Source organism: Talpa occidentalis, unplaced genomic scaffold, assembly GCF_014898055.3.
Source record: "Talpa occidentalis isolate TD23 unplaced genomic scaffold, MPIMG_talOcc4v2.1 talOcc4.17, whole genome shotgun sequence".
NCBI classification, from domain to species: Eukaryota; Metazoa; Chordata; class Mammalia; order Eulipotyphla; family Talpidae; genus Talpa; species Talpa occidentalis.
Window position 1 is genome coordinate 40,653,421 of NW_023601754.1, and position 22,787 is coordinate 40,676,207.

General features: G+C 56.3%; 1 protein-coding gene across 4 annotated transcripts in view; it reads left to right on the forward strand.

Annotated features, from left to right (window-relative positions):
* PAK4 (p21 (RAC1) activated kinase 4) overlaps positions 1–22,787 on the forward strand; it is a 42,659-nt gene that overhangs the window by 7,328 nt on the left and 12,544 nt on the right. Inside the window, exon 1 of one of the 4 annotated variants that reach the window (XM_037516528.2) lies at positions 15,318–15,510. The exons of 2 other annotated variants lie outside the window; for them this stretch is intronic. The gene's annotated coding sequence lies outside the window, so the exon portion shown is untranslated. Of the gene's footprint in view, positions 1–15,317; positions 15,511–19,934; positions 21,267–22,787 lie in introns of those variants that run through there. One more of the 4 variants, XM_037516529.2, reaches the window with a different exon arrangement.

The following is a 22,787-nucleotide window of genomic DNA, read 5'->3' on the forward strand; positions in this document are numbered from 1 at the left end:
GCCCTCAGCAGCCTGGAAGGAATGAGGAGAAAGTAGGACATTGCGGGAGGGCTCCCCTGCGCCCAAGCAGTCCTGCTCCCTCTCTCCCTGGGGACCCTCTTCTGCTGTCCGCAGGGCCCTCCCCAGCCCTGCCTCCACCCATCAAATCTCCCACAGCAGCCTGGCCCCAGATTATCTGACTGAAATGCCACCTGCATGTGCGTGTGCGTGTGTGTGTGTGTGTGTGTGTGTAGATATGCAGATTTGTGTGCATGCCACCGTCATGGCGAAGGCTGATGTGCTGCAGGAAAGTCACATGGGTCTGTGTGACAGCACACGTACCCAGAAGCCCCTCACTCTGTGATCATGACCCCTCTAGAGACTGCTTCTCTGACCTTGGGGTCACCAAGGTCCTGCTTTTCCAGGTAGCTTTTGCCGGGTGGCACCCCGGATGAAGCCAGCTTGCCTGCTTCTGAACGTTACATAAATGGGATCGTGTCCTCATCTGTCTGATGAATGAGTGAATGACTGAATGAGAATGAACGTGGGATTCTTGCTGGAGTGTATGATGGAGTGAGGCTGGGCACAGAGCAGGCTTGCCTGAGGAGGAAATGCCACTTGGCGGATGAACAAGATCGGCAGAGGCGGTGGGCGAGTGCTGGGCCTTTGAGGACCTGAAGAAGAGGGTTCAGTTCTCCAGTTGGCCTGGAATTGACTTGACAGCCACTCAGTCCTCTCGATGCCTCAGTTTCTTCCTCTGTAGAATTGAGGATGTCGAGCACATCTCACAAGTTTTACTCCTAAGTATTTATCCCAGGTCTGGCATAGAAGTAGCAATATGATTGTCCCCCCATCCCCCACCAAGACTCCCGGTTGCCTGGCCCTTTGTGACCTCCAGGCTCCCAGTGGGCGATAAACAGGCCCAGTTGCTACCCACTTGGAGCCTGTCTCTTGGACTCTTTCAGCTTTCTGGGACACCCCTGCTTAGAGCAGGAGAGGCCTGAAGTGACCTGGGGCCCTCAGAGTCCTTACTCCTTCCATGGATAATAGGGAGACTAATTGAGGGTTTGCGCGTGCCAGGCCCAATGCCCCACTCAGTGCTCCCACGCTTCTGCCCAGGCCTTCCTGGACCCCCTGGAGGCAGCTCTGGCTGTTCCACCCGACCTGTTTCACAGAGGAGGATGAGAGTGGCACCCGCAGGGAGGGCCGGCAAGCAGGTGCCCTGCAGAGCCACGGCTTCCTTTACATTTCCCTGGCGACCCATCAAGTGGTGCAGCTCCAGCCAGTGCCTCACTGGGGGGGTTGGGGAGGGCGCCTCTGTGAAGCGGCAGGTCAAGCCCCTTGCCATTTTTCCCTTTGGGCCCAGCACCTGTTCACTCTAGAGTCCTCAGTCAAACCCTAAATTCTGGGCGAAAGCCTTTGTTTCTGAAGATGGTCTCCTCCCGTCTGTGGCTTGTCTTCGTTTTGTTTCATTTTGTTTTGTCCCTGGTGAACCGAAGTACTTGATTTTTAAGGTAGCGAAATTTCTCATTCATTTTCTATATAGTCATATAGTTTTGCTTTTCACACTTAGCCATCACTGCTTCTGCAGTAGTGTGTGTGTGAGGGGAAGGTAGGCATCCAGTTGCATATTTTTACCTGGACCCCACTGTCTTCCAAATCCCATTCATTAAAAGCCAGGCTGACTCCCCTCAGTGCCTGCTCCCCCCACCCCCGGTAGACCCCAGCTCTCTCCTCTCTTGCTCTGTTGCCTGGTCCTGCATCAGCACCGCCTGATCCTCTTTTCTGCCGTTGTTAGTCTCGGTCGGTCGTGGGGAGAACAAGTCCTTGGCATCTTGGCCCCTGGGGCTTTCGAATTTCCACGTAAATATTAGACAAGTCTCTTATCACGCTCAGACGTGGCACTGCGCCGCCCCGTCCGCATGCACGGTGCAGTGCTCCACTTATTTACGTCTCCTCTGATGTCTCAGAAAAGCATCAGATTTTTCCAGCAAAAGCCTTGCCTGCCTCCTGGGGCCCTAATGAGGCAGGGGCAGTCAGCCCCCCTCTCCCCCACCCCCTCCTTACACCCTCAGTTTGGCCTTGCTGGTGGGGCTCTCGCAGTAGAGGCAGGAACCCACCTCCCCCATTCCCTGCTTCCTCCTGGCACCGCCCCTGGGCCCTGGCAGAGGACGGGCAGGGCGCCTGAGAAGAGGTTGTAATTTTCCTGACCGATTTCAAGGGCTAATTAAAGGTTTTCCTTGACTAATCAGCTTACGGTTTAATTATCAGGGAACAGCTCAGGGATGTGGGAAGCAGCTCCAGTGGGGTCTCCTCATAGCATGGCAGGCAGGGCCAGGGCCCCTTCCCACCCTGTGGGGGTAGTAGGATCTGGAGCCCTCCCAGTACCCTCCTGTGGGCCAGCTGGACTGAGGGGCAGTAAGTGCCAGCAAAGTTAGAGCAGACCCATTCCAACTTGAAATCCTCCCTTGACTCCCCCTACCCAGTGCTAGGCCCAGGCACAGTCCCTCCTCTGGTGACCGGACCTGCACCCTTTGGCTTGCCTGCTGCCCTTCTGGTTGGCCTTGATTCAGAGCTCACGTCATGTACTGTTTGGATCATGGGCACCACCTCCAGGAAGCCTTCTCAGACTGCCCTTTCCACCAGAGCAGGTGACAAGCGCTGCCAGCCCTTGTTCCACTGTGCATAACTGTTTCTTTGTGAGGGGAACCCGTGGGCTGAGCCCCATGCTTCAGCATTTGCGTGGCGGGGGATCCTAGGGGAAAGGGGTTTGGGACTGGCGTTCCACGGTGGGTGTTGCATCAGGAGGACTGATGATGGCTGAGGCCTCTCAGGATTTGGATGGAGAATGGGCTTCTGGGAGTGTGTAAGGCAGAACCCGGAGATGGCGGTGCCAGGGATGGCTTCATTCCTCGCATTCCTCAGCAGTCCCCAGACTCCCAGGGGCCTGAGGTGGGGGAGGGTGGGCAGGCAGCAAGGGACCTTCTGGGCGCCAACCCTGCCCCTCCCTCCCGCCCCTGCCTCATCAGTCCAGTTCACTACCACACCCTGCACCCCTCCACCTCCTGGCCCCGAGTTCAGGTCTGGGACTGTGTTTGACTCCCCCCATCCCATGTTCACCCTGACTGCACGTTGGAATCACCTGGGGGTGGGGGGATGCATGGCCCAGACCTTCGAAATCTCAACCTCTGGCTGCGGGGCCCTGCATGGCACTGGTGTGATGGGGAGCCAGTCAGAGCCTCTGCGCACGTGGTGTTCATGGCACTCTGTGGGCCTCTGACATGGGGGGAGCCGTGTCCCCCAGAAGTAGATGGGGCCTGTGGGAAGTTACGGCTCATTCTTCTTTCACATGAGGCAGCTGAGACTCAGGGAAGGCCTCTGACGGGCCTGCCGCCTCTGTCATGGTCTTGTCTTCCGGGGCCGCCAGGCCTCGCCTGCGTGGCCATCTCTGTCCCCCGCTGCCCTTTCTTCTCTCTTCTCTTCCTGTGCCTCTTTTCTTTCCCTCTCTCCCGCCCTCAGTTTCAGCTTCCCTCCGCCTCTGGCAGAAGTTTCCCTGGCTTCCCTCTTTTGAGCCAAGATCCCGCTGAAGCCGCAGAGGGGAGATGGTTTCTACAGGCCGAGGACAAGGACGGGAAGGATGCTGACGTCACTGCACCTGGCGTGGGGGAGGGGGCGGCGTACCTCTGTGGGAAAGACTGTCCAGGCAGGCAGTCCCTGACGGATGCCGGGGCCCCAGGCCCCTCCATGGGTCCCCAAATCTGGTGGTGCATTCTGTTGCCAGTTAACATTTCGGGCTCCTTTGGGGTGGCCGGTGGTTTCATTGAAGCAAAGATTTATGCGGACATGTGAGTATTGCCTTGTCAGAACCCGCCTCCCGTCCCCCCACCTTCACTAGGCCAGGACACAGCTTCCTCTGTGACCTCAGGGCAGGCCCGAGCCCCAGAGAGCTCTCCCGGTTCCCACCTCTGGAGCAGCAGGAGGAGGGTTCTTGCCGCCTCCCCGAGGATGCCTGAGTCAGTGTGCGAGCGTGGCGGTGTGGCAGGGTGACGCGGAGCAGAGCAGCCGTCTCCGTGTCGTCTGGGCGCGGGCGCAGTTATCGGGAGCAGTTTGCATTTAGTAATTAAGATTCACCGAGTGAGCCATCCCGAATTCTTTGCTCTTCTGACTAGGTTGCGTTTCCTTTTGTAAAAGGTAGAAAACCTTTGTGTGATGGAAACATTCACCCGTCCTCACAACCATCTGACGTGCCCACCCCACGTCCCCGTCCGCCCCTGTACCCCCTTTTGGCAGTCGTGACCACGCTTTTTAGTCTGTACCCCACCCCTGTCTCCCTGATTCCTTTGAAGCAGTCCCCACATACGTGCTTACAGATAGTTCACATTTCTCCTGCGCGAGAGAAGGATCTCATTGTCACAGGGAAAGACACGACGGTTCCCTAATGTCCTATTTCCCCAGCTGGCCGGCACCGTTTTCAGTTGCTCCTTTGATTTGGAATCCAGACAAGGCCCAAGCTTTCCTCTGGTTGCTGGCCCCGGGTCCCCTGTGGGCTGTAGGGTGCCCACCTTCAGCGCAGAGGTGCTTGCTCTCTGGGTGGTTTATGAAAGGCCCTGGTCTTCGGGCCTCTCGAGTTTTCTGCAGTCTGGACTGGCCGGTGCGGCCTCATGGTGTCTTGTCATGTGTTCCTCTGTCCCCCGTGCATCCTGCAAACTGGCGCCTGCATCTCGAGGCTCCTTCATATCCAGGATCCATTGCTCCCATAGGTGGTGCTTCACCCGAGCATCGGGCCAACAACAGTATCCGGGGGACTGAAAATCATTCTACCTGAATTGAAAAAGTGAGTAGGTTGAAAAAAATTCTTCAGTTATGCCAATTAGTCTGCTCCCCAGACAGAGCAGAAGTGGGCAGGATAGAGGTTCTGGAACAGCCTATGAACAGGGGGCTGTTAGTCCCCAGACCGCAGGGAAGCTTTGTCACAATTGCAGGGTTTAGGCTCCTGCTTTGCTAGGCCTGAGGCCCCACATCCCTCCTCCACTCTGCCCCTTTCAGCCTGCCCTGGGCGCAAGGCTGGACTCCTGCCCCAGCTCTGCCCTGGGCCCGCTGGGCTGCCCCGGGAAGCTTTCCCATCGCTCCCGCCTGCTTCCTCCTCCCTAGCACGTTGGGACTGTCGGTTGGGACTGACTCAAGGGCTGTGGTCAGACTCTGCAGGAACGCGCAGAAAGGGCGTGGTTCTTGCTGCTGCTCTCTGCATTTTCGTGTAGGTCTCTTCGACCTCAGCCGCACCAGCCTCCCTGCCGCAGACCTCCAACATCCTGGAACTAGGCAGACTCCGATCCCGGGGGCCTTTGCAGTGTCTGTTCCACCACCTTAAATGCTCTTCCCTAAGTCCCCACTTGGCTCCCTCACTTCCCCCCTGGGCTTGCTCATATGTCACCCCTTCAGAGCTGCCCCGTCACTTTCCCACTCATCATGTGCTTTTATGTGTACATGCGTGTTGTCTTCCCCACTCGGCTGTCTTACTCACTGCTGGGTTGCCAGTGCCTAAACCAGTGTCTGGTGCACATGGAGCGCATGATAAAGGACAGTTGGGTGTGAACACATCAGAGAACAAACAGGAGTTAAGTGAGTGAACTTTGACCAGGGTCAGACCTGCCTGGGACCCTGATAAATGCTGTGTGAGCTTGGGCTGGCACCTCCCCTCTCTGAGCCTCACTTCCTCCTTGACAACTCTGGGGCCTTAATAGCACCTAGCTCACTGCCTTGATTTACATAGCCTGGTGCCAGCACGTAAGCCATTGTAGCTGACCTCACCTGTGTCTCCAGCGCAAGGCACAGCCGAGTATGTCCTGCCTGGGCATCCAGAACCGGATCCTGCTGTGTGTGTGCCCTGCAGGGACACTGCGGGCCAGGGCAGGGACGCTGTGGAGGGGGATGGTCCTGTGGCCAGAAAGCTCCCCGGGGAAATGTGATTCACGCAGGAGCCTGGCGTGCCCCGGATGTGGAGAGACCTGGGGGTTGTGCCTGAGTCAGGGTTGCAGGGCTGGCTGCTTCCAGGTCTTTGTCTTCCTTGCAGGTAACAGGCCAAGAGCTGCAGGGGACCATGAGGGTGGCTGCTCTGATTATGGTAGCCAGCTTGGGGGGTGGGGGGCAGCTTCAAGAGATGGACAGATTTGGAGGGGGGCGGGGAGAGAGATAGTGGGCAGGCACTCTCAGGTGTCAGAGGAAGTATCCAGCTGTCAGAATTGCTATCCCTGGCGCTCCCTGCCTCGTAGTGTAAAATATGACGTGCGCAGGGCGGGGAAGGGAGGGATTGGGGTCAAAATAAGGGGGTTGTAATTGTATGGGGAATATAAAAATAAAATTTAAATTAAAAAAATAAAATAAAATATACCTAGAAATTCTACTTCTAGAAAGGTATTTTCATGTGGCACAATAAATGTATCAATATTAAAATATAAAACAATGTGCATATTGATATGATGTAATAGAATACAGTGAAAATGAATATTCTGTTTAAATAATTTTTTTATGTATAAAAAAAAATATGACGTGTATAGAAAAGTACTTGAAACCTCCGTGTTGAGGTCCCGCAGATAATTACCAAGCAGATGCCCTGTAGCCAGCACCCAGGCCAGGAAGGCAAGCCGCCTGGCTCCTGAAAGCCCCCGCCTTCGTGTGCGCTTTCCAGCCTTGTCAAATCAATTCAGCCTTCTTTTCTTCTGCTTAATTATTGCCTCTTGTTATGAATCAGGAGAGATTCCAGATGCCCTCAAAGGGATAGAGACTCCCCCGATGATGTCCCTGATGCCCAGCTAGAGAGAGAGAGAGCGAGCGAGCACTGCTGCCCGGGTTAAAGCTCTGGTGCTCTCCTGCGGGACCCAGGCCGCCTCCTCCGTAGTGTCCCATGTGCCCTGCAGGTCTTAGAACGCCAAATGGTACCACATCGCCAGCGCTCGGCTGCAGCCCGCGCTCAGTATTTTGCTCTTGAGATTTATCTGGGTGGACATATGAAGTCCTGTGCCAATAGGGGTGCTCCCCAGCATGGGTCAGCCAGCCCCCAGCTCCCGCTCCATCCAGATGAAGGCAGCCCTGCCCCAGTGGGTTGGAGCACTGTCTGGAATGGAAATGGCATTCCCTGTCCTAGGGGATCCCTGCTGGTGGCCACGTGGGGTTCAGCATCAGGCCCTTGAGGAGTAAGGGGCCTTCCTGAGCACGTATTGTCGGGGTGGGGGGGGGGTGTCTGGTGCCGTCCCTGTCTGTCTTTGTCATAGAGGGACATTGCTGGAGGAAGGTAAGCCTCCCCCAACCCCACAGACACACATGGGAATGGATTGGGGACTGGGTCGCCAAGGAGCTCCTCTTTCCTGCCCCTTAGCTCTGCTTCCCTGAGGCCCTGGTAGCCAGAGAGGGTCTGGGGAGAAGATGGCATCAAAGGCTCTAATCCCCGAGGGTGGTCTGGGTTTGCCTCCCAGCTTTCACCTGCTAGCTGGGGGAACTTGGACATGTTGACCGCTCCCTCTCCCCATTGGCCTCAGCTTCTTCATTTGTAAGATGGGATTGTATGAAGGTTATTTCATTCATGTAAAGCGCTCAAAAGAGAGCTGGCACATCAAAACCTTAATGACTGGTAGCTGGCAGTGTTTCTTGCAATTGTGGCCATTCATTCATTCGTTCTGTAGATAGTCACTGCATAACTCCTCTGAGTCCAGCCCTGTGCTGGCCAATACCTAGGACAAGCTGGTGATCACTGCTATCATGGCACCTGCAGATCAGTGAGAGACAGACTCAGCACCCAGAGGCCTCAGCCCAGAGTATCCTTGGGCGAGCACAGGCCAGAGTGTCACAGCTGAAATAGGGGAAATCCAGTGGACTGTGGGAGGCCCTGGCACCAGCCTAGGAAATCGGGGAAGGCTTCCCGGAAGAGAAGACATCTGAACTGAGGGCTGGAAGAAGAGCAGGAGTTAGTGTATGAAACGGTATTCCAAGGAACGTGAACCGCATATCCAAGGGCTAAAAGGTGGGACGGGGTCTGGCATTTTAAATAAATTATTAATATTTTAATTAAACATTTTCTTTTTAGATAATTATAGATTCATTTGCAATTATAAGAAATAATAAAGAGAGAGCCCCCTGTACCCTTTTACCCAGTTGCCCCAGTAGTACCGTCTTATAAAACTATAGTTAGTACAAGAGCAGCCCGGGACACTGCCCTTGATGTGGTCACCGTAAGGAACAAGTCAGCTCAGGGTCCCTCCTGAACCCTTTATGCAGCCCAGCCACACCCCCTCACTGGCCCGGCCTGACTCCCAGCAACCACTCACCTTTTTTTTTTTTATTATTTTTTAAAGATTTATTTACGCATGCAAGAGCTGGGGTACGGGCCAGAGATGCAGGGGGTCAGAGGATTCACCAGAAACAATGGGGAACAGAACAGGCAGACTGCTGAGGGGAGCAGCATGCAAGTCAGGAGAGGTCTGTTGCGCCATGTGGGTTACTCCCTGGCCTGCCGGGAATCGAACTCATGCTGCAGAGGCTGTGGATTGCTTCATAGTGCGATGCTTAACCCCTTGCACCACGAGGGAGGCCCCACTCACCTTTCTGTTCCCCATATTTATAGTGTCATTGTCAGAATGTTATACAAATGGAATCATACCGTATTTTGGAGGTTGACTTTTTTTCACTCAGCATAATTCTGCGGAGATCCATCCAGGCGACTGCCGTGTCTCTAGTTCTTCCCTCTTCGTTGCTGATAGGCTTTCCCAGCATGGCCGTCCCTCAGCTCGTCTGCCCTGTCCCCCACTGAAGGGCTTCTGGGGGGTTCCCAGTCTGGGGCTGTGATAAAGTTACTATAAACATTCGCATCCAGGGTGAACATCAATTTCCATTTCTCTGGGACAAACACCCCAGAAGTGCACTTGCCAGGCAGCAGCGAAGTTGCCTGTGTAAAGAACCACCACGGTGTCTTCCAGAGCGGCCGCCCCGCTTGCCGTTCCCACCAGCAGCGCGAACCATCCAGTTTCTCTGCATGCTCGTCAGCATTCGGTGTCGTCACTATTTTTTATTTTAGCTATTCTAATGGGCCTGTAATGATAACTCACTGTGGTTCTAATTTGCATTTCTCTAATGGCTAATGATGTTGAACATCCTTTCATGTACTTATCTGCCATCTGTGAATCCTCTCTGGTGAAATGTCTCTTCATGTCTTCTGCCCATTTTCTAATTTGATTGTTTGGGGTGGTATTTTTTTTTTTTTTTACTCTTGAGATTTGAGAGTTCTGTAGCTCTTCTAGATACTAGTCCTTTGTCAGATGCGGGCTGCAGCTATCTCCTCCCGGCCGGCAGCTGTCTTTCTGTCTTCATGAGCCCTGTGTGGCAGAGCTGAACTTTTTGATTTTGGTGAGGTCTGCTTTATTAAGTTTCCCTTTTGTGGGTCATGCTTGGCGTTGAGTCTTACAAATGCTGTGCCTACCCCCAAATCCCAAAGGTGTTTTTTTGTTTTCTAAAAGTTTTAAAACTATGCATTTTCGTCTGTGCACTGTATGAGTTTATATTTTATGCAAAGCATGAGGTTTAGATCAAGGTTCTCCTTTCACCGATGGATGTCTGGTTGTTCCAGCGCCATTTCTTGAAAATGGCTCTCTCCTTCATTGAATTGTTTATGCTTCTTTGTTAAGAATAAATCACCACGTGACATGTCTGAAGCATGAGAACCTATTCCGCTAAATCGTGTACAGGGTTGTCAACCAGTATGACCTCAATAAGAGCAATAGCTCATAAGTTACCACGGTGAGGTGCCACCTGATACCTACTAGAATGAATACTATAAAAATGGGGAGAGGAATACTACTCAGCAATGAAAAAGATCAACTCATGCCATTTGCAGCAACATGGGTGGAGAAGGAAGGGATTATGCTCCGCGAAATAAGCCAGAAAGAAAAAGAAAAATATCAGATGGTTTCACTTCTAGGAGGAATGTAGGGAAACCAAATAAGGGACCAGGAAAAAGAAATAATTATAATAAATTAGAAAACAAAATTAACAGGTAACTATTAATCAGAGACCCACGGTGGGGAGGGGGAGGGAGAAGGATCAAAACAGGGCAGGGAATGTGTTCTCACACAAGGGACTGTAGTGATGGGGCACGGGTGACTTGGTGGTGGGACTTTTGCGGGGACTACACCTGATAGGAGAAAGCATGCATTGCACAAAAAGGAAGAACGATGTAAAATATATATATATATATAATTTAAAAATTTTAATTTTAAAGTTAAAAAAAAATTTTAAATGGGGGGGGAAATGGAAAATAAGCATTGGTGAGGTGGTAGAGGAATTGGAACCCTCATGCCTTACTGGTGGGCGTGTAAAATGGTACAGTGGCTGTGGAAAACAGCTCAGTAGTTTCTCAAAAGGTTAGACATAGCACTACCGTGTGACCTGCGAGCCTTCTCCTAGATGGATGCCCAAAAGAATGGAGAGACTTGAACAGTTATTTATACACCAAGGTTCATAGTTGCATCATTCACAAGAGCTAAAAGACAGAAACAACTGCAGGATTCCTCCTCGGCAGACGAGGAGTGGATAAACAAATGTGCATACAGCGGTGGAGTATTACTCAGCCATGAAAAGAATGAACCTTGGATACGTGCTACAGGGTGGCTGGAGTGCGAGCATGTCAAGCTTAGTGAAAGAAGCTAGACTGTGTGATTTCACTCTGTGGGACCTGGAATGGACAGAAAACAGAGTCAAGGTTACCAGGGGCCATGGAGGGAGGGCAGGGGGACGTCTTGTTCATGGGTACAGTCTCTGTTGGGGGGATGAAAAACTTCGGGGTATAGATAGTGAAGATGGTTATGCAACATTGTAAATATATCTAATGCTACTGCCTGCTTTTCAGATAGTGAAAATGATAAATAGGGTGTGTATTTTACCACGATGGAGGGAAATGTCCGTGTTATAAAAACCAGCTTGGGTCTCTTTCCGGACGCCCTGCCCAGCTCACCGACCTGCGTTCACCCCCCTGTCCTAATCCTGTAACTACTGATGATCTTCTTCCGGGGGCAGAGAGGGTCTTCCCACTGGCTGCTGCTTTTTCAAAATTGAACTATTCTGGAGCCTGGGATCTGGCATTCAGGGAGTTTGTCTCGGGCTCTCGTGTGCAAAGTGGTTCACCCAGCTGCGAGCTCCCCCTTGGCATTGCCTCGTCCTCACCCCTGTGTCTCATTCATCAACAAGTGATGCTGTTTCTTGGCAGCTAGAGTTCCAGTCTGCCCCCTGCCTCGGTGCCCAGCCCTCCTGGCTGCCTCCGTCATCGCCTGGAGCAGCGCTGCTGTCTTGTCACTCGTCACCTGTCCCTACTCCCGCTCATCTTCCAACAGGGCAGCCAGAGTTACGACTTCCAGTTGCTGCCTGTGCACAGGGCCTGCCTCTGCTCCCCCGGCGGGCCTGTGGCCTGGCTCCAACAACCCATGCATCCCTGCCCTGGCCCAGGCATCCCACGAGGGACCTGCCTTGGCATCCTGTTAAAGAGTCTGTCGATGTGGCCAGGAAGTTGCTGGAGCTGGGAAAGGGGATGCCTGGGGGTAATGAGGCCAGATTGGCACAAGAGCCTGGCACAGAGGTGGCTTTCAGCAGGAAAGGGACAGTCAGGCGAGGTTTACAGAGGTCTCCCCAACCCTGCAGATAGCCAAAGGCTCTGCAGAGGCCCCTGGCAGAGAAGGAATTCTGACAGCTTTTACAAATAGGAGAGGGTGCCCGCTGGCTAAGTAGAAAAATGCCAGGGCAAGTTGGGCTGTGATGGCCCAGTTTGACAATCCCCGGACTTTGGGGGCTGCCGCCTCTCAAGCACCTTTGCCGCCGAGCTTCACCTGGCGGTTCTTCTAGGCATTGGGCCCAGACAGGCTGGCACATCTGTGAAATGACATCCGCGCCCTCTGTCATCGCTGCACCGTTTGTCAGAGCAAAAGGCTGGAAACCAGCGATCAGGCCCTCGGGGAGCTGGTTTAAGGCCTCACAGCCCTTCCAGGCAGCCGCTGAAACGGCGGGGCAGTGCTTCGCAAAGATCAAGAAGGCCTGGAGAGGTCACTAAGACGTGGATCTGCCTTTTTCCCTTGGTCTTCAGAGTCATAGCCTCACTGGTCAGCTGGTCAGTTTTCACCCCGAAAACTGCATCCAGCATGAATATGCAGCAGTCAGCCACTCTTGGGGAGCCATGTGGCCCCTCCAAGTGAAGAGACCATGGTATCATCCCCAGGACACCCCCCCAGCCCCTTTCTATCCCAGAGGCAGCCCCCTCTCCTGACAGTAGGTCCCGCCCCCGCCCCCATCCTCTTTCCCTGGCCCCTGGTAACCTTGAATCTGTTTTCTGTCCATCCCAGGTCCCCACATAAGGGAAATCACACGCTGCTCCTCCGAAGCATAGGGGACAGTCGCTGCCTGGCGTTTCTCTCACATGCACCCCTAAACAGCATTAACTTCTTTTTGTCTGCTTTTAAACTTCATCTCAACAAATGAGTTGTATTTTACGTTTGGCTCCTTCTGTGTAACATCATTTTGGATGCTCGTCCACGTGGACCCGCGGGTCACTGTTCTCAGCGTTGTGTGATCCTCGCGTCCTCATCCCCCCACCCCCCCCATGGGCGGCATTTGTGCTGTGACCGCATCTGGCCAGTTCCAACTGCACATGCTCCTTCTGCACATGCCCTGGGCCCTCGGCCCCTGTGTGCTCAGTGTGCCCCCAGGAGCGCTCCGGCCAGGCCCAGTGGGCATCCAAATCTCCGCTGCAGGCTGCCGGGCTCCTCCCTGGGCCAGGCGAGCCCTAGTGCCAAGGCATGTTCCTGAAAACAGCAAGGTGCAAAGTAGTGCGTGTGCGGCGTGCTGCCATGTGTGGTTGCTTTCTAAAGTGTGCGCTCGTGTGCGCGCACACACGTGCCTGACTCTCACAAGGGGAAAGCCCAAAACTTGAGGCTAAGCTGGGGCAGGGCAGGAGGTCAGCCTGTCACTGCTTACCCTCTGGCGCCGCTGGCTCTATTCTGGAGACAGGGACGGAGACAGAGGCTGGGAGGGAAGGGGAGCTGGCGCGTCGGTGCGGTGTGTGGTTGAGGTTTGAGTGCTGCATCTCACAGGAGCGCGCTGCTTTCGTCTCTGGGGAGCGTTTAGATTTAAGTCTTATAATAAAGATTGGTTCCCACATGACAGGATCCTGGGCTGACCTCTTCCTGTCCCTGAGGCCTGTCGCCCGGAGGACCCCAAGGAGACTTCTGGAGAAGGGGTGTACCCTCCCTTCTCCCTCTCCCTTCTTCTCCCTGTCCCTCCCTTTGGGACCTAGTTTCTCCACAACTGGCCAGAACTGCCCAATCCTGCTGGTCTTCCCCACTGGAGCCCAAACCAGCCTGTCCGGTTTGGGGAGCCCGCCCTACTTGGCTTGCTGTGGGCTGTAGCCCAACAGGTGCTCCACCCGGTGGGGGAGGGGTGCTTGGGATTAAGGATTTCTGGGGTCACCTAGACCTGCCCCAATGGGAGCCCAGCTTGTGGGGGCAGGTGGTGACAGCATGGAGGTAGCTGGGATTTCCAGGCCCTTAGACCCTGCAGTCCCCGTGGTCCCTGTGGAGAGCCCTGGGTTGGGGGTGAGGGGGTAAGCATTGGGGTGAAGCCAGAGGGGTGTCAGGGAGGGCTTCCTACAGGAGATGGTGTCTGGGGTAGGTCCTATAGGGTGAACAGGGATGAACCAGGCAGCCCCTCTTTCCTGCCCCCCACCCCCCAAGACTCCCAGCTGTGGGGAAGACAGAAAGAAAGAAAGAAACAGATTTCACCCAGGGAACTGGGCCAGTGAAGGCTTCTCAGAGGAAGTGAGGTCTGAAGGGAAGGGAGGTGTGACGTGAAGGTGGGGTGGGGCCAGCACACCCCTTATAGATTCTCTCTCTCTGAGCTGCTGCTTCTGTTCTGGAATGGGGGTCCTGAGCAAGCTAGCCTCCAGTTCAGAACTACTGGTTAAGGGCATAGGCATTGGTTCAGATTATCTTTTTGAAAGCCGGGCCCCTGACCTCCCTGCTGGGCACTTAGGGTGGATCACTCAACCTCTCTGGGCCTCACTTTCTTCCCTTAAAAATGGGCCTGATAAGGGGGGATGGGAATCGTATGGGGACTAGAACCAGGATGAAAATGCATACATTGTGGGCCTCCCCGGTGGCGCAGCGGTTGAGCGCTGGGTTGCAAAGCTGCCCGCAGCCTCTGCAGCGCCAGTTCGATCCCCGGCCGCCAGGCGAGGGTCCCACATGGTGGCAGACCTCTCCTGCCGCCCGCTGCTCCCCTCAGCAGTGTACTTCGGTCCTTCTGCCTGCTCTGCTCCCCGCTCTGGCTCTGGTGAATTCTCTCACCCGCGCTTCTGACTGTACTCAGTGTTTATATGTATAAATAAATAAATAAATAAGTCTTTTTTAAAAAAAAAATCTAAAAAAGAAAAGAAAATGCATACATTGTGCAAAAATGAAAAATGATGTAAAAAAATATATAAAATTAAAAAAGAAGAAATTAATCTTGGAACACAGTACCTCAGCTCCACACCCGAGTGAGAAATATTCTAGTACAAAGAAACTGCAAAGAAATCTTAAAAAAAAAAAAAAATGGGCCTGATAAAGTGCCTGTCCCGTCAGGGCACTGGTGAGGTCAGTGACTTCATGGGTGTCATTGCTCAGAGAAGGACGTGGCCCAGACTAGAGTTGAGCCACTTATTTTCTGAAGGTTTGTTGCATCCTGGCAAGACAGAGCCTGTGCACCCCACCTTTCACTCCCCACGATCCTTCCACATCTCCCAGCCCCATTCACACACCTAGAGTTGATGCTTTCACTGACATCGCCACCATCCTGCCCCCCTACCTGGCTAGGGTGCAAGTCTCAGATTGGTTCCAGTGGGTGCGTGGGCACCCTCTCCGAGCCCTTGCTGGAATCACAGCCTTGGGGAGGGAGCTGTAGAGAAGGGAGCACAGCCAGCTCCAGATCTCTAGCCACCTGTCAGCCTGTCACCTGTCCACCCATCCTCCCTACCCACCTCCGCCACCACCCAGCCCACCTGTTGTCTCAAACCTGCCTGCCAGCCACTCTTAGCATCTGCTCCGCTCGCCCCAGTCTCCACTGCTTGCCTGGCCCCTGGGCCCCAGCCTGACTCCAGGGTGAGGTGCGCAGGCATGGCCAGCGCTGGTGGGGGCTGACCAAGCCTAGGCAAGGGCTGCGGTTGGAGTTCCCTGCCCAGCCCCGCCTCTTCTGTCCCTCCTGCCTGCCCTGCCCTCCGCCCGCCCTCCGCCCTCCGCCCTCCGGGGACTAGAGCCAACTCCAAGCTCAACTCCTGCCAGGGCAGGGCCGCGTCACCACCACTCGGCTGCCAGAGGCCGGGGCACAGAGCCCAGCCAGCTCTCCTCAGTGGGTGCCCACATCACCCACATCGAGCGTCTTGATCCCCACTCCCTGCTCTCCCAGCTGAAGCCTCCACCCGCCCTCCCCACCGAGGGAAGGGCCCAGGACTGAGGGAAGAGAATGGTGGCGGTGAGCTGGCAAGCTGGCGGCCCGCAGGCGGCAGGGGGTGGGGCTGTGCTTGGCGTGGGGGAGGGCTGTCCTGCCGCAGGGCTCCTGGTCACTGGAGCCAGTAGGAGCACGTGTGCGAGGGGCCACACCCTCTTGGGGCCAGAGGCGGTGGCTCTGTTTCTGTGTGTCCCGTGGCAGGTGTCTGCTGGGCTTGCCGGTGTTGGCGCAGGCCCCTGAGCATCAGTGGGCGCGCATTCCTGGGGGGCCAGTCTGCGTGGGCTGGTGCTGAGGTGCCTCCCTGGGGCACTCTGAGTGACCCTGAAGTTGCCGTGGTGGGCCTGGGTGTGCCGTGGGCCCTCGCTGTTCCAGAGTGTGGCTCTGGAACCTTGTGGCTAACCCTGTCAGGGAGTGTTCCTCCCGTGCGTAGGGGCTGCTGGGGCGCACCTTTCCAGGTGAGTCTGTGTGGGGCCGCGCATGTGCACTCGTGTGCCTGCGTTTCTAGGTGGGGGCTGAGGTCTGCGTCGTGTGTCTTTGGACTGGGGGTCTCCGTCGGAGTCCCCGTTCTGGGGTGCGTGGGTTGGGTCTTTGCAGTGTGCGGACAGGGGTTCGGGACCTGGCTTCTTCTGGGAGCCATCTGTGGACTGCCTGAGTGTCCGGCCCTTCATTCTGAGGACTCCCTCCCACTGCTTCCCCTGGCACATGCTGCTGGGCACATGCTGCTGGACCCACATTCTAGAGGCGAAAACTGAGGCTCAAAACAGGATGTTCTCCTCCTGCCCGCCTTGCCGTGTTCCCGGGTGCTGCCGGGTTTGGGGGGCTGCTGCGTGGAGTTTCTGCGTGGCCGTGTGCGTGTGCCTTGGAGCCTGTGTGCCTTTGGGTGCTTCTGCGGCTGGTGCTCATGTGCGTCCATCCCTGGGCTTGGGTTCCAGGGACCTGAGGGGGCTCCAGAGCCTCTTTGCCCCGCCTCCCCTCTTTGCTTCCCACCCTGCCTCAGGAGGAATGAATGAAGTTCAGTCTCATTTCCCGGGACCCCGTGGTGGCCGCCCCCACCTTGTGCATCTCTAGGAGGCGAGGAGCCCAGCAGTGCCCTTATCACTACCCCCAGGTTGCAGTTGGGGACAAGGGGCCAGAGAGGCGGAGTCACCGGTTCAAGGGCACCCAACTTAGGCGTGGGGGAGCCAGTCCTTGAGGCCAGGCAGCCTGCCCTTCACCACCACCTGCCTGCCAGGTCCTGGCACAGACGTTGTGTGTGCAGAGGCCTGGCGGGGGGAGGGAAGAGCCGCCTCTGGCTGGAACCTGGACAGCAGGACAGGTCCTCACCCCCAATGGCCAGCCCTGCTTCCCAAGGCCAGGGGATTGGAGGTCCGTGTCTCCTTGTGGGAGTCCCCCACTACGACGACCACCACCACCCCCTCTGCCTTGCCCCATGCCTGTAAGACCGGATATGCTCCCACTTGCTCAGATTCCCAGGGGTGGTCTCCCATGGTGGGGAGCCTGGGGACAGGCTCACAGTGGGATGCCACTGTGTAAGGGACACATCAGACTGGTCACTAACTCATCATTTTAGCCTCAAGACTTGGGCCCAGGTTTCATGGTCAGGCTTCTGAGACTGAGCGGGCTGGGCCTGGGGGCTCTGTCTCCCCTCCCCTCTGCCCTCTTGTCCCCTCAGGGTCCAGATTCATCATTTTGTAATGGCATGTACCACAGATACTTATGGATGCCTACTGTGTGCCTGACAGCGGTACAGCAAGGACAAGACAGACAGAGGCCCCTCCTCTCTGGGAGCGGAGAAGCTCGTGGAGGACGGGCAGCAGGGACCTGACAGTCACTGGTCTCTGATGCCCAGAGGTAGGAAATGCCAGAGAAATAAAGAGCAGAGCTGCAAATTTTGTGAGGAGCTCAGAGAAGACATCTCTGAGGCTTTATTTGCATTAAGAACTGAGTATCAAGAAAAAGTGAACCAGGCAGCTCTGGGCAGAAGGAATGGTTGGTGCAAAGGCCCTGAGGCTGCAACAGTCTGGATGTGTCCAGGACTATAAAGAAGGCAGCCGTAGCTGGAGTGGAGGGAGGGAGGAGCCGAGGCTCTGCAGAGGGCTCGGCCCACCAGGCAGCACCTGTGAAGCCCCATTGGGGAGTTGCATGGACTGGGAAACCCTTGGAGGCTTTCTATGCTTAACATTTCATCCAGTTCCCTTTGAACCAAGGCGGTCTTTCCGAGCTTGCTTCTGACCATCGCGGTGAGCTGGCTCTGTCCTTGTTCTTATCTCACAGACCTTTGGGGTCCTCTTTCCAGACAGAAGTGTTGGCTGGAGGCAAAGGTGCCAGGAAGCAGGAGGCTGAGGGAGCGTCGACAAGGCCGCTGTGGGTCAGGGTGGGCACTTATGTAGCCCAACGCTGGGAGGCCCTAGGCAGTGACTTCCCCTCTCTGCGCCTCAGTTTCCTGGTTTGGGAAACAGGAAGGAAGAGGATTCTCCACCCACCCACCCACCCACCCGAGGACTGTTTGCAGGGTCAGCGTGGCCTGGTTTGCGTGCCTGGTAAAGGCTTGGGCCAGAGTCAGTGGAAACGTGCGGCCCCCTCCATCCACTTGGCTGCCGCCCAGGGGTGACCTGCTGGGATCCAGCGTGCCCAGCCAAACTGTGGTTCCTGCCTGTGCCCAGCCGCCAACTCCGTGGGGGGCAGCGGGGGACACACCCCTAACTGTGTAGCATGGTAGGTGATGGCTCAGGGCCGGGAGAGAATGGACCGAGTACCAGAATGTGCCAGACGCTGCGGATGTGGTCAAGGGCAAGTCCAGACCAAGCCCGGCTCCTGGGGAGCTCAGGCTACAGCTCTTAAAAAAGAAGTGCTGGTCCTCAACCTTTGTAGCCAGCCCAGAGCCTGCCGCTGCTTCCTCGGCCCCCACTTGGTCCCACCCTCACTGCTCACCTGCTGGGGTCGCCTCCACCACCTCCCTACTCCCTCCCACCCCCTCTCATGGTGGGGGCACATACAGCTGAGGCCACCGCCTGTGCTTCCCTCTCACCGGGGTTAAACAGGGTTCCCGCAAGTGGCCCCATGTCCCCAAATGATCTGCCTGTCACCTTTCTGCTCTCCTGTCACACGCCGCCCCATGCTGTCCCAGCCGCTCTGCGCCTCTCTGCTCTCTGACCGTGTGAAACAACAGAGATGCAACAGTACGTTAAAGGTCAAATTGTCATCGTGCTATTCCCAAGTCAGGCAGCAGGTGCTGACCAGATCATTCCAGTTTGCTCAGTTAGGGGTTCCATTTTGGGGGAGACTGAAGTTAGCTATTAAGGCGCTGTTTACATGGGGCTTAGCACAGGGAACTCCATTTGGGGCCTGTTGTCTCTCTTTAACCCCCACATCAAGCTTGTTCCTCAAGACATTTGCGCTGGCCTTTCCCGACACCCAGCGTTCTTCCCCAGGCATCGTGGGCTACCCTTCCCCGGCCCCTCAGATCCCTGCCTGAGTTCCCTTCTCAGCAGGCCTTCCCTGCCCACCTCATGCACAGTTCTGGGCTCCCCTTAGCCTCAAGACTGTTATGATCTCTGCTTTGCTTTTCTCCTCAGCACTGCCCTGACTCACTAGATCTGTTTCTGTTGTGTCTCATTTATGGGCTGTCGCCCTCCCCTAGGATGGGAGCTCCGCAGGCAGGGACATTCCTGGCTGTTTTGGTCGCTACTGTGGCCCTAGCCCTGGGTTTGGCAGAGACCAGCCCTCAGCAGCGTTAGTGGGTAGACATAGGGGTGATGGGTCATTTGTGGGTAGAGCAGATGTTTGCTAGGGAGGGGGCTTGAGCATGTATCCGTCAGAAGTTGAAACCGGGCCCCTTGGGGTGCCTTGGAGGAACTAGGTGTGGAGGCCTGAAGAGAGATTTGAATAGGAGAGTGAGGTCATGCGGGTGGACAGCAGGAGCAGAGAAGGTGTGGGGGGAGTGGCGAGGGGTGTTGGAGGGGTCAGCCAGACGCCTCCTATAGGGCAAGAAGGTTAGCCAGACTCCCCCTCCATCATCAGGCACAGTCCAAGGAGGTAGAGGTAAACTGAGGCAGGGAGGGGACTTCAATAGCTGGGAGGTGAGGTTGATGGCATAAGGGCCAGCAGAGCCAGCGGCAGGAGCCTGGCGTGTGGCCGGGGACACATGCCCGCCGTAACCCTTGCTGGCCGAGAGAGAGTTCCATGGTGGCGAGTATGAAAGGCCTCTGGCCCCGTCTTCGGGTCCCTGGCTCCAGCTGTGTCGCAGGCACCTCTGCCATCCGCCTGGACTGTTCCTTGGCAGGCCACTGTTTTCTCTCGTGGATCGGCAGAGGCTAGACAAGTGAGCGCAGGACTGACTGGAAAATCTGAAGCTTTAGCCGGGACAGGTTGGAAACTGCCTGTCCCATATATTAAATAATTCAAAAGGTGTCCTTTTTTTTTTTTTTTTTAAATGGAAACAAATGCTTTCGAGTCGGATGCAGATGGCCTGCTTTGGGGATTTAACTCGGAGGTGTCTGTATCCCAACTGGTGGCTGCCGGCTGTGTGCTGTCTCTCTGGGGTCACTGTTCACCCCCTTTAAGTGTTTCCCCCCAGTTTCCATAAGAACCCCCAGGGCTCCCAGGTGCTGGGCAGTGGCTGAGCGTAGCAGCTGCAGGTGTCCTGGCTCTGCGCCAATATCCCTGAGTGCCTGCCGTGGGCCATGCCATGGACATTAGGGTCTGGGGGGAGGGAGGGACCTGCTAATGTGTGCCCGGCCCCGCCCTGGCTCTGCTGCCATTCTCGTGGGAGAGGTAGACACTGAGGAGCTAACACACCTAGACAGGCTCACCTCCGTGATCCTACGGGTTCAAGTCCAGGCCACCCCGATAAAGTCCACACGGCAGCACAGCGTGCCATGCGACACCCTCACTGCTTTCCCGTGCATGTGAAGTTACACTGACTGCACATGGCAGTCAGCTGGGAGCGCAGGGGCGTTGTGTCCAAAAGGCACTGTATATACTTGAATTAAACACGGCAGACAGGAGGTGAGCGCGTGCTACGGGGGAAAGGTGCCGACGACCTGCACTGCTGGGCTGCCACAGATCTGTACTTGTTAAGGCACAGAAACAAGCCTGCAGAGTCTGTGAGGTGCGGGGAAGCAAGGCATGTATATGGTGAGTGCCATGGTGCAGAAGGGGCGTAGGGAGGGGCTGGACAGGAGCAGAGAGGATGGAGGCAGGAGGAAGCCCCATGGACATCGGTGAGAGGAGAGTTCTAGCTGGTGGGGCTCCAGCCAGTGCAGAGGCCCTGAAGTGGGGCCATATCTAGGGTTTGAAAGCCAAGCGTGAGGCCCGTGTGAGAGAGGGGCGGAGGGCAGAGATGCAACAGGCAGACGACAGGCAGGCGGTGACGGGCCTGGTGGGCCACTGGGGCAATCTTGGGCAGCAGCAAAGGCCTTAGGATGTAAACCCTGGAGTGGATTGGATACTCTTCCTGGCCCGGCTCTATTTGATGTCCTTTGGTGAGCCTCAGTTTCCATATCTGCAAAACAGACGTGAGAAGGCCCATTCCACTGAAGCCATAGGGAGTGACTCAGCATTGGAACCCTGGGGTCCCCTCAAGGAGGTGGCGGCATTGGTGGCGGCGGTCAGTACTGGGGGTGAGCTGCATTTGTGGAGCGGAGTGGTGTTTGTGTATCTTTTCCACTGCAGACAGTCACGTCAAAGGCTGTGGAGGTGGATAAGGAGCCACTGCGGAGGGCGGGGGCCCACTCCGTGCTGCCTCCTGCCTCCCTGAGGCTGGGACAGATTGGACAGAGGTGAGGACCCCAGGAGGAGGCAGGGCAGGAGGAAGGGCAAGGTCTGGGTGTGGACAGAGAGATGGTAAGACAGGGTAGAAAGCAGGAGGCCAGGACTGGCCTTGGGGTGACAAGGATGACAACACAATCGCCCCGCTGCTGCATGAAGGACTTTGGGCCACAACTCCCTGGTTCGAATCCTGAGTGTCCTGGATAAGGGGTTCCCCCCTCTGGGCCTCAGTCTCCCCGTGTGTGAATTGGGGTAATGAGAGCACCTGTTTCACAAGTGATGGTGAGGGAAAGCTGGGCTCAGACGCGGGCACCGTCAGGGCCCGGTACACACGACTCTCCAAGGACGCGGCTCTCAGCCTCCCTGGCTCTGCCACAGGCCCGGCGTCTCCCAGCCACCCTGCTACCAGGCTGTGTGAGCTGGGCAGGTAGGGTGCGCTCTCTGTGCCTCCTTTTCCTTGTCCACACACGTCCTGTCACGGCCCTTTCCTCCTGGGTCAGGTGTGCGGATCCAGTGAGGGGCTCTGGGTGGCGTACTCCGAAGAGGGTCGCCGCGCATTAGGGCGCAGGAAGTGTGGCCTGTGACTGGGCACCCGGCCATCCTGCGCGTCGCCTTGCTGTGTGGAGGCCACGGGCCGGCTCTGGACGCCCTGGCTCCTCTCACTGCTGCCGAGGACTCCAGGGAGCAAGTGCCGCGCCCGCCCTCGCACCAGAGAAGGAAACCGAGGCCCAGAGTGGCAGAGTGGTGCCCTGAGCTTCCCGGCGGGGCTGTCTTTCTCCCCCTCCGGGATGCAGAAAGTGAGGTGGCACTGGGAGGGGCGGCAGGGTTGCCTTCCGGCACTGGGCTCTCTGGCTCCCAAGTTCTGGGCCTGCCTGGGAACCGCGGCTCCTCTCCGCCCCGCCCCCTGCCTGCCCAGGCGCCTTCCTTTTGGAGCAGCTCCTCTCCCTTCCCCTCTGTGGCCCCCAGGAGGAGCCTAGGGCCTTGGTGGGAAAGGGCGCCGGCTGGGGCTTGGGAGCTGCCCCAGGGCGGGGCGCCCGCCTGATCATTTATAAACATGGTCAGTTCCTCTGTTTGTCCTGCCCGCCATGCAGTGCCCAGAGGGAAGGGGCGGCCCCCGCAGATATCCGGAGGTGTGCCCCTCCACCCCCTCCCCTGCAGGGACCCGGTGCTGGCAACTCTGCAGAGGTATCCAGGGGGCTTATGGGTGGGAGTTCTGGGTCCGCTGCCCCATCTTTAGGCTGCCTCCCGCCCGTACCATCTTAACCTGGAGCTCCCCCCTACCCCGGCCTGCCTCTCTCCTGGGGTCTGGAGGCTCCCTTGGTGCCCCCCCTTGGGAAGGAGTTTGGGTAGAACTGAGTGGGAGGAATGAGGCTGAGCCCTGGCCAAGGGGTTCATCTGGGAGGACACGGGCTCAGATCTAGGGTGACAGATCAGGGAAGATGGGGTTTGGGGGCGTAGGGTGAGACAGATGCGAGGGCATGGAGAAAACAGGAACAGGGTAGGGCAGAACTAACAGTGCAGCCAGCCAGCTG